Here is a 17,234-nt window from a genome sequence, read left to right on the forward strand (position 1 = left end):
CTTAAAAAGCAAAAAGGAATCCTAGGAGGGGTGCAATAATATTAATTTAAATGCTAATGCAAATCAAAGCAACATCATGTTTCTCTAGCTTTCCCTGTAGATAAAATTCTGTACATTTGGTTGAAAAGCTTACATTTTTCTGCATTGTGGATACGTTGCCTCATGCAGTATCAGTAAATATCTATTTTACTTTGGACTTAAATAAAATTTGAAATATGACTTGCAGTTTTAGTTGGAATCCATTTCTTAGACTGAAGTATTATGTTTACTGAGCTTTGGAGAAGGCAAAGCATTTATCAGAAACTTGAAATCCCTTCTTGTGGTACAAACTCTGAGCCTGTTTCTGCAAGCAGGTGAACACAGTGTATACTCTCAGTGTGGTCAGCAGAAGAGGTGTATACAGTGTTTTCAATGTCAAACCTACCAATACTTCCCTCTAATTAAACTAAACCATTTCTTGATGCATCTGTAATTCATAGGTGTTCTGTGCATTACTCCTCATCAGGAATGTTGGGGAATGCATTCGGATTTTTAATGTTAATTGCTAGAATGACCAAACTAAAGTAATACTCATAAGGTAATGTGAACTTTTTTAAAAAGTAGAAATGCATTACTGTATACAGTGGAAAGCTATTTATTGTACCTCTGGGCTTATTCCTCTAAAAGTCATAGCGTAAAAAAAATCTTTGTCAAGCCTGAACTGATGTATATAACTGAAATAATGTAAAGTTATATTTTCATGTTTTTATACTTAACAACATGATGGGAATACATAATGTATGAGTATTTCAATTCAGATAATATTGATTCGATAATACACATTTCAGTTAAAAAAGCAGTAATAATAGTTTAATATCCATGTTAACAGTACATCAGTATATTGCTATATAAAGTATGTCTGTGTGCATTTAAGTGAAAAATAGTCAAGAGTGATGAAAGCTGTCCAAGGGTTTTTTATTCATTTTATATGAAAACTGTTATGGAGCAACCAAAATGTTTATGAACTCAAACTTGTGTAAATTTCAAAATGTCCTTTTACTGTAGCTTTTTGTTTACAGTACAGTATCTTATTTTCTGCTTTGTTAAATGAGTAACGGTACAAAGCTGGACACACACTTTCTAAGACATTAACGTTCTCGTTTTTTCATGTATACTTATATGACAGAAAATGCTTCTGATTTTATTTTTCAATCTAACACATGGCTTTTCTGGAGTGTTGTATAAACTTCAATCATACATAAAAGATCTTCTTAAAAAAGGCAAAAGACCTTTAACGTCTGCTTAGTATTATTGAAATCTGGTTCCTTATTTATTATAAATGTATTTTTCTAAGATTTTACATGGAGCAAACCTGTTTGTCCCCACAGACATGAAATTTCCTTGAAGAGTTTATGAAATTTCTTCTTTTCTTGAATGAAGTTTCAATGAAGAGCATAAATATTCTCCCAAGTCATCTTATAGCTCAAGGATAGATTTACTGTAGTTTTTGTTATCATTAAATGAAGTAATGTAACTTTCTTGCCAACAATATAATTGTATCTCTGGACTGTAACTTTCCTGATCACAGTTACAATGGCGGTGTGACAGGTTGATTAAGCTACTAGGTTAAGTATCTATTCAGTAACACTATCTAAAACTGTCAGTTTCAATCTGTACTTTTTAAAATTTAAACAGATTGTTGATGTCTCCAAAGCAGAGAAAGAACCTGAGAAATGGCAGATACTTTTTGTATATATTCATAGTATCAGTACTAGATACCTAGTACAACAGAGAGTTTGCTGTAATAACGAACAAATTGAGTCTGAAGAGGTTTGCAGTCTGAGAGGTTCAATGTTTTTATGTAAATGTATTGTACTTTTTAACAGAGTGTGTTTCTGCGGTATCAGCCTCTTCTTTGGCTGATAGAGGCAGACAATATCTTTACATGAAACCTTGCACAACTAATTGTATTTTAAAATACAAGTAGATTATTTCAGCTGTCATTTGGTGCAGTTATATGAATGCAGTGGTCACCAGCAAAATAGAATCAGCAGCAGCTGTTCTGCGTGGTATTTCTAGAGGCTACTCAGACTTGTTTGACAGCACCAAAGTTTATTAAATCTTTTCATTTAAGCTGTCGTGGGATCACAAAAATTTGCTGTGAGACATCCATCAGGTCTAAATTATCTTAGGAATTCATATCAATCACTTAGAAAAAAATTAAGCGAGTGACTTAGCTGTGGACTTCATTTGAAACATTTTCCCTAGTATCAATGTTTCTAGATAATAGAGTATACTGTACACCTGTATGAGACACAATAGAGAATTGTATACATTAATTGCACTGATGTGACAAATTTCATTCAATTTATGCCTACTGTTGGTCTTTCTGAAATTTCTGCTCATACTGGTACTAATACTCTAAACTTAGGGCTACTTCAATAGATAAATAGTAAAATTGCCCTAAAATTTTTCTGTTTTCTGTGTTGAATGCTATCTTTCCTCTCTCCTGAAAGAAGTTTGATAAGCATGTCTACATCTAATATCCAGGGACACAGGAACTTCGCATGATGACAACTTCATAACAAAGAGTCTTAATTGATTCCTACTTGCATTTAGTAGGTGTCAACTACTTGTAATCTAAAGTAACTAATATTTGTAAGCATCTTTTCTTTCAGAGATTTCCTTAAAGTAGTTAATATCACTTTGATGTTCACACCTTCAGTTAGAGTCATTTAGTACTTTAATATATTGAATTGAGATTTTTTTAATAAAAGAAAATGTGTATGTTTTGGTAAACAATTGGCAAAAATGGAACATAGTAAGATAAAATATAAAAATTCTGAGAATTATAACTCTAATTCCCCTGCAGCTTTAATGTGTCACGAGACCCCCCCCCCGTCCCTAATCTTATTTTTACGTCATGTTACCCAATACTTTTTTTCCCCTCTTACCCCACTATATAGAGTTAGTTCTAAGGCATACTTTTTAGCTTGGTAGGCTGGTAGGAACTGTAATTACTCTATATAATAGTTACTATAATTAATTTGACAGTCATTAAAAATGTTTATAATAGCTCATTGCATATGTCTCTGTATTAAAGCAGCAGTGGTGATAAAGATCGGAAAGGTTATCTAAGATAACCCCTTTGTCCAAGAAGTATCATTCACTGCACTTGTTCTTCTATCACTCTCCCACTCTCCTTTGTTCATGTCTTACTGCTGATGAAAGTTTAGCTACCTCTGTAGTCAGCTCAGTACTTTACTTACCTCAGTGGTGAGAAAATTCTTTATACATAAAAGAAAAGTACCTAATTTCATGAAGTTGTCCAGTGAATGACTTTGTACAATTTGCACAATATTCTTTCTCCCTTTACACTTATAACTCCCACTCAACAGGAAAGGACCATTACTACATACCTTAGGCATAGAGAAGAAGTTCACATGTAATTTGTCATAATTTTTAACAAATGCTGACTTTTTCAGACTGGCTTATCTGTGTTAAACAAAACATTTACTCCTCCTAGTCTTCGAACTGAAAACTGTGATTTAAAATACATATTCAAATTAAAATGGGTTTTATTTATTTGTTTTAAATATCGCAAACCTGATTTTGAAAATGTATTTTACAGAGTAGAAAAGGGCTGCTAAATATTAGTGCCTGGACCAGTCCCTTGCAATTGTCTTCAGATAGTTCCTATCTGGGGCTTGGATCTAGGGAAATGCAACTAACAGGGATTCCAATGCATCCCGTGAGCAGTGCAGGACCACACTGCCTCCTTTGCATCTTTCCATGCACAGAAGGCAAGCAGATAGCAAAAGCTGAAATAGGAGCTGGAGAGGCATTTTTATGTCATTTTTCTATCCCTTCTCAATCCTACAAGGTGAAGGTATCTTCAGAAGAGACAACGGAGAGAATTTATCAATGTTTTCTAAGGATAGAAAATATACTTAAATTTTTTTTCTTCTAAAACCCCACTGTTCGAGCAGTTTTGAAATTATAATGTTCAGTTTATGCTAAAAAGTTCTTAAAACTGGGAAATAAAATCTCTTTCTAGAGGCTTACTGTTAGTAATCATAGAATCATAGAAGGTTTTGGGTTGGAAGGGCCCTTAAAGGTCATCTAGTTCCAACCCCCCTGCCGGGGGCAGGGACACTTTCCCCTAGGCCATGTTGCTTCTTAGAAGGAGGCAGTCCAGAGTACTTCTGGCATATTGATGCTTTACTGAAGCATCAAGAGCATCTTGTTAAAAATGTGCTGGGGGGCTTTTATAAAACAACTGTTAACACAGTTTTCAAGTTAAGTTGTTATTGCCTACCCTTCAGCACCATATTCTGTGAGTTTAGAGAAAAATATCATCAGAGAGGTCAAGCTATAGCTCTTTCAATTAATAGTGTGCTTTACAAATAACAATATTTTTCAGTGGTTGCTTTCCTTGTGAGTTTCACTATGAAACACAAACCCACCTTGGGTTACCTCATACTCCTAAATAGCAGAATATCCACTGAAATATTTTTTCTGGTTTTGAGGGAGTAGATTTTTTTTATACTGTCACAGTGACTAAAGATACAGTAATACAAACAACATGATTTTTACTTAGGTGTTTGTCCTTGTATTTATTACTGTTGTTTTTAATAATTTCACAAAACCGTTAGAGGAATATTTACATTACTTTAGAACTAAGTGGCTTGGCAGCTTATCCAAGTTACCTGTAGGTAGAATTCTTCATTCAGCTTCAACTACTTTGTGTGAATAAATAAGCAGAGATGCTGATACATAAAAATGAAGATCATGGATGTTCCAGTGTATATGTATGTATACATATCCATGCACAGTGCAATAGTAAAACTAGTGCTGGTTTTGATAAGGCCGTACTCAAAAGTGATGATAACCACAGCAATAATTCATATTAGGGCCAGTAGCAACAGGAAGGTTCATAAGCAAGTGCCTTACCACCTCTCGTTTGAATGAGTATGGAATTTTGCATTTCCGTAGGACAGTATGAATCCCCATGGGAGTCAATCAACAGTTAATCCTATAACTTCAAAATCTGGGGTAAATCCTGTGATCATCTTTGTTCTCACTAATGAGATTAAGTTCTACAGAACTTCTGTGAGACAAATGGGCTCTTCCATGCTACCTTTGGCCTACATAAAGAGGTCAAATGAAAGCTATTGCATGTGTCATTGCCTCTCACATAGCAGCAAGGATGATGGGTTTGTGTATATGCTTAGTTTTTCAAGCTGAAGTCTTTGCTATTTAAAAATCCAAATGGTTGATCTGAGAGGCTTAGGTTTAGTTAAATCTAAAATTATATGAACAAACAAAATAAGTTATTACTTGATTATCTAAACCAAAACCTCTATAAAAACTTACTGCCTCAAAAACAAAATGCTGGGGCATTGACAGGGCTGGATATTACACTACCTACTTTGAATATTGTGCAATAAAATATACTGCTGTGGTGCTGTGGCAGAATTCTGTCCACATTTTATATTTTATTTTTTTTTACTGGCTTAGACAAACTAGTATAAACTATATGAAATAACTCTCATGGTGTAGGCTTGGCAGACAATTTTCAGGCAATTTCTATTGATTGGTTTCACCTGTGGTATTACCACATTTTTTAAATTTACGCCTTCTGAATATATAAAAAAGCATGTGATAAACTGTTTTTATAAAGCCATTATCCTCAGTGAGAGCAGGATTTTGCTTGACATGTTTTCTTCATCCTGACAGGTATACTCGCCTGAGGTACTTGTTTACCCAAGGAATAGTTTTCACTACTTTTCACTGTATGTTTTTCTTATTCTAGCAAACTTCTAATATATAAATATTTTTTTAGTGTTATAGATCCACAGTTATACTGGGACATGTTCATCAGTTCTGCTTAGTCCACCTTATATGCTGCTTTCTATAGGACATCTCTGGCATTTTTTGCTTGTAGTTTATTTTTTGATCTTTTATCATTGGGAGAAATTTTAGCACATTGAGGGAAAAAAAGTAACATTGCATACCCTGCTTGCTGATGTGAGATGTTGCCCAAATCATTCAAAGTGATTCAGCTGATAAGTATGTCCCGTAACTCACACCTCTTAAAGAATCTTTCTCAAACAGCAGGGACAAAGACTGCTCTGAGGAGAATAAAGTAATTAATATGCTTCAGTCAGATCCTGCCTTGCTGGAGTCCAGGGAAGCTGGGATGTCAGGACCAAGTCTGAACCTTCCACCTGTCTATGTGCAGTCACGCAGTGATGTCCCCAGAGAACACCACGCTTGGCACTCGTGGTAGCAAAACTGAATTGTTAGCATGGTCAAGATGCAAAAACTATTTCTCTGCTCTTAACATGATGCCGGGGTGGGAAGGAGAGAGCTGTCCCCTCTTTCCCCTATCCATACTTTCTGAAAAGCTTTTTTCCTTCCCTGAACTACAGCCATCCATATTCAGCAAATTCAGGATGTAACTTTAGAAAAATTGCTTTAATATAAAATAATAATGCATTTTTTAACATACAGGAAACTTGGCATTTACCCTCACTCGAGAAAATCAAGCACAGCCATCTTGGCTGGCTGAACAATTTCATGGAGATTTTTCTCATAGAGAAAAGAAGTCACTACTTTATGAATTATGACATCATATGTTGTCATAAAACATGTGAGCTTCCCAATAGACCGAATCATGAGACCGTAGGAATTATTTTTTTGTGAGATGTTAGCTAAGATTACATTATGTGGACAGCCTTTCTTATGCATGTTCTAATATGCTATGTAAATCAAAGGATTATGGGTTTGACAAGTGGGTTTTCTGTGTCAGAATGTCTGTATATTAATATATATATACACACAAATAGTACAATTAAAGGAGTTTTCTCTTTTTTAAAGGGTATCCTTAGATCACTTACACAAACTCAAGTTAGGAGCAATACAAATAATTGAAGTCTGAAGCAAAATTGCTCAGTGTGACAATGCACCTGATCTGTGCTATTTTCTTTTTTATTTCTTTTTTGAATATGTGTTTAAAAAAAACCAGTGTCTTGCTCAAAGGAATAGGCAAAAAAAGTGTTGGTAAGAGAATGCAAACCAAGTTTCCATGAGACTGTAGGATGGGATTTTGAAGCCATGACCTGACACTACAATACTGCTTAGTACATAAACTAGAAATTTAGTTCTAAATTAATTTAGAAAATTAGAAGAGGTTCAGTAGCTTTATGTGGTGTAGCTGAATCAGGTACATGTCATAATAAGTGTAGGCACTGGATATAGCCTCTGTCTTTTAAAACTTGGACCTATCCAACTTCCATGTATTTACTGTTTCGGACTACTTTGTGAAATTTTTATGGGCAGACTTACTGCTTAGCTAAATCTGGGTCTCGTTCTGGCTGCCTGCATTAATTCATTTTCTGGGGATAAACATCAAATCTGAGGGTGAACTATTTTCATTCCAAATGGGTAGTCTGTGTTTCTTTTCAGATGGCTTGCTTTATATTTTAAAGGCAATATTTCAACACTTAACTAATTATTTTTCTTTAGTTTTCTTGCTGGCAATATTGTCAGGGTTTGGGGTTTTTTTAAGCTCTTAACTAAAGCTGGTAAAAAGTGTTTACTGAGGGGAATATGAGTTATCAGTCAAGCCAGTATTTTTTAAGACACTATTTTATACTGAAAATATAGAAGACTTCATGCTATAGCAGAGAATAAAAATACAAGGAGTTGTTGCAAGAGGATTTAGGTGACATTTTGCTTGGTTTGGTTAATTTTTAAAATAATCATCTTTTTGCTTGTTTTCCTTTCACTACAGCTTTTGTAAAAAAACAAAGAAAATTACTTTTCTCCATTAATTCCCTCTGCTATTACATGCTCTAATGGCTGATTGGCATCAGTGAAGCCACCTGGATACTTCAAAAATGTTCCCCTGCTCTTGTAGATAAATGGTAGAGCTGCCCGATGTAATAATAGATATCTTCTGTCTGACTTCATTTCCATGTGGATGTGATTGTTCACTTGTTTTGTAGAGTTTTGGTTTTAGTGCAGATACTGATGCAGAGGTCAGTGGGGAAAAAAATAAATATATTATCTTAAAAGAGTAGTGCAAAATATGACAGAGCATTCCTGAAGTCCTTGCAGAAAGATGTTGGAAAAAAAAATCTTTTTTAAAAAACTGACTTGCCTCTGAGCATCCCTTAGTGAGGGGGGAAACTAAGTGGCTTCTGTGTTCTGCAACTGTATTCCCCTGAGTAGAAAACGTTATGGTAAAGAGTGTGTACAGAGGTGTTTTTGCAGAATCTGCTCAAAGTAGCTGAATTCTATTTAAAGATGTCATGCACAAAGGAATGAAATGCACAAAGGAATTTTTCTTTAAAAAATAACTAATGATTATTTTTCCTTTCAGTTACATCTTCAAACCTAGCAGTGTCAGGGTTTTTTTTTTGGGTCGGTGCCAAATGCACATGAATTAATGCACCATGTCCTCCTCCTGCAGAATTCCATCACCATTACATACCATTGACAATGTCTAGTACGGACAGATCGTCTACAGTAGATGTCCTCATCAAAGGCATCACCTTACAGAGCTTAGATCATGTTTTAGGTCAGATTCTGAAGAATTAATCATATACCTAAGTCCTATCATCAAAGTGCCTGAAGAAAATTGATTTTGATAATAGACTACTTTTCGGCGCAAAGAAGTGTCACCAAATCATGTAGGGTCCTTTCCATGTCTGGTCATTAGAAACAGTATACTGTTACTGCTTTATTTTAATGTGAATTTTCATCCATTATTGTCTTTCTGTCTGAAACATCTTGCATGCTGTTTTTCTCCTCTTAGGAACAAAATGGTGACGCATAGGACACCACAGATATTTCTGAAACCTTCTGCAGATACTGACATTTTTATTTATAGGTACTTGACTGTTTTTCATCTTAATTCCTCTGAGATCTTTATGGCTGATAAAATTTTAATCTTCCAGATTTTGTATGTATGTCTTTTTGTTGGAAACCTGTCTTGTAACCTGGTAGAGTTCCCTCAGTGGCCATTAGCTACTGATTAATGATGTCATTCAGGTACAACATTTAATTTATATAAAATCTTGAGGCATATACAGTGTTTTTAAAATAATTTATTATTTATGGTACTCTAAAGTGAAGATTTAAGCATGCAAGTTAGGATGCTGAGGATAAGAGATGATAAATGAACAAATGTATAGGAGAAATGAAATGTGAGACATGGCAGGCAGGTTGTGTTGGTTTAAACATATTCTGTGTTGTGTTTAATACTAAGGCTTTAATATTTGATTCTAAATTTTCTTAATGAAAAATGGAGTAAGATATAGAAAAATATACATATATTATGACTTCCATCTGGTGATACTAATTCCAAGTAAATGAATTTTGGCTCTAATTGTGATAACTGAGGAAAAGAAAAACTTTTCCTGTGAGCATCTTATGCTGCTGATTTTCTTAGCATAGCATTGCTGCTTCTTGGAATACTTCCTTCATTTCTTTTTGGAAGCTCATCCTTCAGAGACACATGCAGCTGCAAACATAAAATGCTTATTTTGCAAGTGCCTGGAACTTGCTGAATCATTCTGTCTTTGCCAAATAAGTGTTTTTTTGTACGTTTCTACTCTAAACTTGAGGAGGTAGTACATTTTTATATCATTTGAGTTCTGAAATCAAGTTGTGATACCTAGATGCATGAAAATTAATTCTTAAATTAGTTTGTTGCCATGACTTAGCTTAGAAGCTTCTGTGTCGTCTGCGAGATGGATTGCCCATTGTGTTGTTTTACATGTTAGTGATTGTTATAAATGATGGTAGGAACCACAAAATTTAAACTTTCTGTGTTAAACTTTCCAGTTCCATTTGTCTGTGTGCTCATGTTCAATCAGCCATGTGAAGTGTCTTATTTCAGATACATTCAATTGTAGTCAGGCCTGTACTTTCCATGCTTATTTGGAGACTTGACTGAATAAATTCTGTAGCATTCACTAAACATGGAGTTAATCTTTCTGTTATTCCTTCAGATTGATTCAGACTTGAGACCTTCTTTAATCATGTTATTCTTTAGAAGAGTTGTTGATAAAAATTATGGACAATGTGCTGCCATTCCCCTATTTAATCTAAATGTCACTTTGGGAAAACAAGTTAAAATGACATAAACAAAAAGGTGTCTTACAGACTCCAAAACTCATGTATTATACTGCTTCATAATCTGTATCACATTCACCTTAAAACTTCTTCTAACATGATCTCTAATAAAATAATAGATCATTGTATTAAGAAGAATATTTTTTATCTATGGGTTACAATTTGTAGAGCTGCAGAAAATGTCTATTGTTCTTTACTAAAGCACCAATATTCTCTGTTTTGGTGAAAATGTACTTCTGCACAAGTAAGCTGTATGTAATACTGCAGGGCTAGATGTCACTTTTTATATAAAAGACTTCAATGAGCACAAGTCCTCTTTGAAGTGGAAAATGTCCTGGCACAGAGTTAAAGAGATATCTTACTTTCAGACACTAGATTTAAATTCAGAATGATCCATGTATGAAATAATAGATCTTTAAACCAGTGCAAGGACTTGTGCTGGGCCATTTCTTTTCCCAAAGTGCAAACACTTGTATGTAGGAGTGAGAACCATAACTCGCTGGAAATTGTAGCCTTTCCCGTACCCACCTGTCTGTCCATTCCTCCATTTCGCTGTTTTCCAGGGAAAAAAAACCAACTAGAAAAGACAATCACCCTTTTTTTTTATTCAGTGGGAAAACAAACAAACAAACAAACATAAAATAAGAAAAAAAAAAAAAACAAAACCAAAAAACACCACCACCACCTCATTTCAGGCATCAGACATGACCTATAAAAGCAGATTAGGTTGGTGAAAACACCTTACATAGTTTTTACTATGAACCGTCTTATTTTTAGAACATTTGGTATGCCTACTATCTAAACTGAACAGTGAAAATCTCTTATAAGCCATTTCTCAGATTTTTACAAGGAAAAAGTTAAACTGACAAAGATGTTTAAGATATCCTACTTACAGGACTATCTATGCCACTAATAACTGGCAGCATACCCAGAATAGCTGCAGAGTTTATTTTTCACAGTCACTGTGAAATGAGACAGAAGGAGACAAAAGAAAAAGGCTTTAAATGCATAAAGGTTAAAATATGTCTAGGATGCAAAAGTGCTACCCTGATGAAAAAATAATGTCAAGATTAGCATTAAAACACCTTAAACCCATGGAGCATTTCCAGGATCATTGAATCACCATTAGGTGATGTTTGTCAAGCAATGATTTCTGTAAGTAATGAAATCTCTGAGAAGACTGGCTTGTAGAGGGTAACCTTGTACTGGATGATGATGAGTTGATTCAGCATAAATTTAGTGTAAGAATAAACAAAAATAGCCTTATAGTTAAGGCTATTTCAAACTGACACGTCAGGGCTGGCTCCATACTCATATACAACCAGCAGTGCCTGGCATGTTCCCAGGCACTAGACTCACCATCTATCCCATTAAGCTGCTACAGCGGTCCCTGGCACACTGTTGCCTGGTGCCAACTAAGTATGCTTCCCAGCAGTTCCCAGGGACAGTTTAGGGATGTCCCAGCAACGATTCCCACTCAGCATTTTGTAAGTTGTCACAACATTTTGGTGTCTAGGAAAGTTTACTGTAATAAACAGAGGATATTGCATGCTCATTAGCTTGAGTATACAGGAATATTTGGGAGCATTTTGTTGCAGTGTGGATGTCACCTGTGGGAACTAATTAGAGCTGCAGGAGTGAAGTCTTGAATTTGAAGGAGATCACAAGATTTCTTTGGGCAAAGAAATTACACCTGGCAGAGATTTGTATTAAAAGCCTTTCCTCTAGTCCCCACTGCTGAAATACACTAGGAAAGACATCTGAAATAAGTGAAAAGATTACCAGAAACACATAAAGTATTGGGATTGATTATCTGAAGAAGTTTTAAGAGAGGTCAGAAAGAGTACAACAGTTTAAGAAAAATCAACCTGCAGTAGATTTTCCAAAAGCTATTAAAAGACCAATCTTTCTTTCACGTATAAATATATGAATACTGAACATAAAGTTGTGGAATTGTTCATTAATGACAGTTTAGTTGTAACTCATACAGTTAATGTATATTTTGGTTCTGATTTGACAAGGGAGTCTGGTAAATAAATTGCAGAAGGTTTCCTCCATAAAGCAAAGGAGCGGTGAGGGGAGCAGGAATGTGGATGAAGAAGATGGCATTACATGAGGAAATTTTACACTGGAAGAGTAAGCCCCAAACTGTATTCTTCAATAATCAGTATTATGGTCAATTCTGTTTTTATAGACAAATAATGACCCTGACGCAAGGAGTGGAAAATGACTGGTGAAATTAACTTGATGATTCAAAGTTAAGATAAAAATTAAGCAGTGAAAGAAATGGATGTGCTTGTGGAGTGGAAATAAGTCTGAATAGCATAGAAAGAAAGGCACTTAAGGCAAGTAGAAGAAAATTTTCAGACAGCAGGAGATCAAAGAGGGACCCATTGTTTTGCTTCCAACACTGTCTGATAGTGAATGCACTGTGAAGACTGAAGATTGCACGTACAGTGGGTTTTGCTGGGATGGTTGTATGGCCTCCAGCAGTTTGTGGATCAGGGACTCCCTCAGACATAGATGATATCTCTGCATTTCATATCCTTTCCTGCAATTTATCTAATCACTTTGAACTCATCTCAACTTTGGCAACCATAATATCCTGTGACAGAAATTGTCATGGCTTAACTCAACATTGTGTAAAGAACTACCTTTTTTTTTGCCTTAAACCCATTAGCTGTTAATTTCCTTTGTTGTCTCCTCATTCTTATACTATGAAATGTAGTTAGAAATTGCTCATTAATTCATATTCTGAACTGGGAGGCTTGTAATCTATCATATGGAAGAAACTTAAAAAAACTCCAAGCTTCTTTCATGCAATGAAATGGAAGTTGATGTAGTATGTGACTGCTGTTAATAAATAGAAGTGGGAGAAGAGCTTCCTCACAAAAAGGAGAAAAGCTGCTTATAAAAAAAAACCAATGCTGGCACCAAAACAGGTTGGGAAAATTGGCAAGTCATAAATTTAGGGTGGATTGTGAACCTTTCTAGTTTCAGAGCAACAGATCTGCTTGGCAGTCAGGTCAGAAGGCTGTACCCTACCCAGACAGTGCCTTGGCACTGTGGAACAGCCTTTTTCGCAGGAAACAACCTCTCAAAGGACCACTGGTTCCTCATTTACAAGTGTTCAACCATTCAAATATGTGCCTTTAGACCATTCTACTAGCAAAACCATGAAAATGCATTTTTATGTGTGAAAGTTGACTGGAATTCAGCAATCCAGGAGGTCTCTTTCCACTGAACACTCTTATATGGTCTGGCTGCAGAAATGCTCTTTTTTCTCATCCAGATTCATGATAATGTGTTATCTCCTGGATTTAGGTGTCTATGTCAGCCATTTTGCAAAAAGTTAAAAATACACATGGTGCCCTTTTATCCCCTAGCTCAATGGTTGGAAGTGATTTAAATTTAAAAAAAGCCCACAACAAAAAATAACAAACAGATCCCCCCAAACACTTGTTTTAAATATGGAGAACATTCATTTTATCCCTTTTGTTGTCCAAAAGAGTTTATGAGAAATCCTTTTTTCTGCAAGTGAAATTTTCATCACTAGTGATATGCTGTATTTTCAGAAATTAAATATCTCCCAGAAAACCAACTTTTTTTTGCAAGAAACAGCTAAACAGCCACTAAGTAAGATCAGCGGAGGAGGGTAGGTGGCTAACACTGAAGCAAAGCCAGACGCACTTCAGCTCCAGTGGCTCTAAGGACAGGACAGAAAACTCTTGTGTAGTCAGCAAGAGTAGAACAGGAATCCAAATCTGCCTTTCTCATATGGTCGTCTTGTACAGTCAGGCTTCAGCTTTTCCCACCAGAGTTAAGGACTCCATGGGAACTGGAGCAGCCACATTAGGGCACATATCCTGTCGAATTGGATTATTCTCTCTTTTGCTCTGGGGCTCTGATCCTCTCATTGCCCAACCATGTACACATTTGTTTGTTTCTGATTTCTGTCTACAAGAAGAGAGCTCCCTCCAAGAGAAAACCTCGACATTGTTCAAAAGGTAGCTTGGATCAGTTCATTCCTTACAGACGGTATAGATGCAGCATGACCAAACTCTGCTCAGTGTATGCATTTAATCGGCTCTGAAAGGCAGTGGCCTTGAAGAGTTTAAATGTGGATCAGGCCTTGATTTCTAACACAAGCTGCCAAGATGGGATAGGTGTGCACCAAAGTGCCATGGTCATGTAGAAGGCATAATCTAATAAAGGGTTCCCCAGGGGAGAGAAGAACATGATTCAGGTCTCCCACTATCTACAAAAGGCGGTAAAACTATGCTGCTGTTGCTGGTGATGTTAATCTGAGAAGACTCACACTGAGAAGATGTAAATGATTACTGAGATTCAAGCTGGACAATTTAAAGCTCAGGTTAATTCAGATTTACATGCTTTTCGCTTTGTCCAAAGACAGATATTGAAGTTTCCAGTGAAAGATGCTTAGAGAACCCGGAGAGCTCCTAGGAATGGAAGATACCTGGGTGCTGAAAAGTGGTGAAGCTTTAAATCTTATTTATAGACACCTTTCACAGATCTAGCTGAGAGATTTGCTTGATAAGGTCTTTAAAATTACCTTGAGTTGATTTCATAAGTTACAAATGAGGTAGGAGTAACCTCTGCCTTACTACTGATGTCTGTGAGGATAACCTTGATAGGGTGTCACAGTCTGTTTTTTTTTATTCTGTCCAAAGTGAATGCACTTGAGATGCTGAAGTATAAAAGTTGCAGAATAGGAAAGAAGTCTGAAGGAAATTATCTTGAGTAGAATATCCTGTGCCAAGGCACGTGAGCTGGTATTGCAGAAATTTTTAAGGTCTCTGATTATTAGTTTCTGATTTATTTTTTTAATAGGAAAAGGGAAAATGTGTAAAAACCCAAGCTGCTCAACCTTGATTACTGGTATTTTATGCTAAATGTGGTTGTTCCTGCCAAAAATATTAATCTGGCAAAGAGAAGCTTAGATGTCTCATTAGACTATTGCCAAGAAAGACATGATTTTGAAAGCTCTGCAGGGCAGGCCCAGAGGCTCTTGCTGCCAATCTGTTCTGTTATTCACTGCAGAATGAGCAGAATCAGTGCTTCTTTGAAGAAACAATGCTTCAGGCTACTCTGGATGTGCACTGAATAGATTTTAACAATGATTTTTTTTTTATGTAACCACCTGTGGAGCTTTGTTTTACTTTATGGTGCAGACTGTACTAGATTTTAAGCATACCAATAGAATTCAGAATATGGGTTTGTCTCTAAAAGCATATGTAAGAAAAATTGTAAAGTAGTGATTCTAAGGCATGGAGTGAAAAATGAAAACCTGAAATCCCATAGTACTCTACAAGAAGAGTTTGCACTAGTTTTTCTAGAGGAATAAGCCTGTTATTTTAGATTTAATATTCATATCTGTCCTGAGGGCATGTTTAGTAAGAGGCATAAAATTATATCAAACACATAGGCAAAAAGTATGCCCAGTGCATGTGTTTCATTTTGTTGGTGATTCATAATCAAGTTAGAATATTGTAGAAGTAGACCTGTGAATTATTCAGATTGCTGACATTTAGCAAATTAATATATATTTTAAGTTGCTTCCATAGTGGACTGTGAATCAGTCAAGAGTGAAAGACAGGAGAAGAAGTTCTAACGTAAGACCATTTACTCAGCCAACCAAACAGGAATAAGCTTACCATTCCTAGAGTCAGAAAGAAAAAAAAAAAGAAACAGAACAAAACAACAGCAAAAAACACACCCAAGCAACTACCATCACCATCAAACCTAAAGAAATAAAGTGCTTGCTGAGACAAACAATGTGTTCCATCCACATTTCCTGGAGTAGCTCACGAGACACATTTTTAAAGAAAAATTAGATTTGGCACTGATTTCGAAGTCCAAAACCAGAAAAAAACTGTCCTCTATACTTACACTAAAAAGATATATATATCTCTCAATAGATCTCAAGTAAAAAGGAACTTTTGTTTCCTCACTTGCCAGGAAACCATCTTTGGAGATTTCCATATTGAGTCAACTGAGGATACTGCTTACAGAAACATCCAGTCTTGACCAAAAGAGCCCTTGTAGCAGAAACTTAGCACAGTCCTTTGTAATCTGCTGCAACACCTTGTTAATTTCATTTCAAAAATATAATCCTAAAAAATTCAATCTAATCCATACTCGAGCACTCAAGTATCTCTTGGAGAGCCTGAGTTGGTTAGATCGAAGAGTCTGCTGCGGTGAGATATATTCCTTTTATACAGAACAAATGGATCATGACTTAATTGCCTCTTAAACCTCTTCACTTGAGGTGCCTTAATCTTTCATTTAGTCTTTCACTTGACAGAAAAAGGTCCATCTTGTACTTCCATGTAATATTGTATCCAATATACATTACTTTGTCATCATTATTTGCAAAACCGAGTGTTGGATTTTGAGACAGATAAAGACATTTCTCCCTTCTTGTTCAATATTAATAAAAACAACCTCTTTCCTTAGATCTTCTTTGGGAGTTCATGTTCAGGTGACGAAACTCCAATGAACAAAGTTAATACATGTGGGATGCCTCATATTTCTCCATAGTTTTATATGGAGGCAAAGAAAAGCAAAGAAACCTTGCTGTCTTCCATTTCTCCATTGTTTTCAACATCCTTTTACTAAAAGTCTGCAGAAGACAGTGAGGTTGCATCAGTATGATAATTCCATGTTCTCTATCTGCCATCTGGAGAAGCACTTTTAGTGGGCCTCATACATTTGGGTTCTCTGGAAAAGACAATGAGAATGAGTGCACAAATTGAAGCTGTAATTACTTTGTGTGAATGCTCATTACACACCATCAGAGTAAACTCGGGGGCGAATATTTTATAGCAGGAGAAGGGTCCTGCAGGGGCTGCACATACTGAGAACATTGCTAATAAGCAGTGGGAAATAGTATGGAAGTTTTGGAGTTTCTGACTATGATGAAGTCTGATTCCTATGCCAGAAAATGAACATTTTTTTATTCACTCTTTAGGACTTAGAATAAGATAGTGACATGTCTGCTGTCAGAAGCTGTAAGAGCGGATAATTTGGATGTGGTTCCTATGGCAATGTATTTTTCTGTGCAGCATTGATCTTGTAGTCCTTATGAT

General features: G+C 35.8%; 1 protein-coding gene across 3 annotated transcripts in view; it reads left to right on the forward strand.

The window, feature by feature from the left end:
* GRIA2 (glutamate ionotropic receptor AMPA type subunit 2) overlaps positions 1-1,267 on the forward strand; it is a 93,567-nt gene extending 92,300 nt beyond the window's left edge. For 2 of the 3 annotated variants that reach the window (XM_017805832.1, XM_017805831.1), the window contains exon 16: positions 1-1,265. This exon is cut by the window's left edge and continues 1,585 nt beyond it. The gene's annotated coding sequence lies outside the window, so the exon portion shown is untranslated. The other variant, XM_017805834.1, reaches the window with a different exon arrangement.
* The last annotated feature ends 15,967 nt before the right edge of the window (positions 1,268-17,234 follow it).

The sequence above is a fragment of the Lepidothrix coronata genome, unplaced genomic scaffold, assembly GCF_001604755.1.
Source record: "Lepidothrix coronata isolate B3197 unplaced genomic scaffold, Lepidothrix_coronata-1.0 Scaffold13, whole genome shotgun sequence".
In the NCBI taxonomy this organism is placed as follows: Eukaryota; Metazoa; Chordata; class Aves; order Passeriformes; family Pipridae; genus Lepidothrix; species Lepidothrix coronata.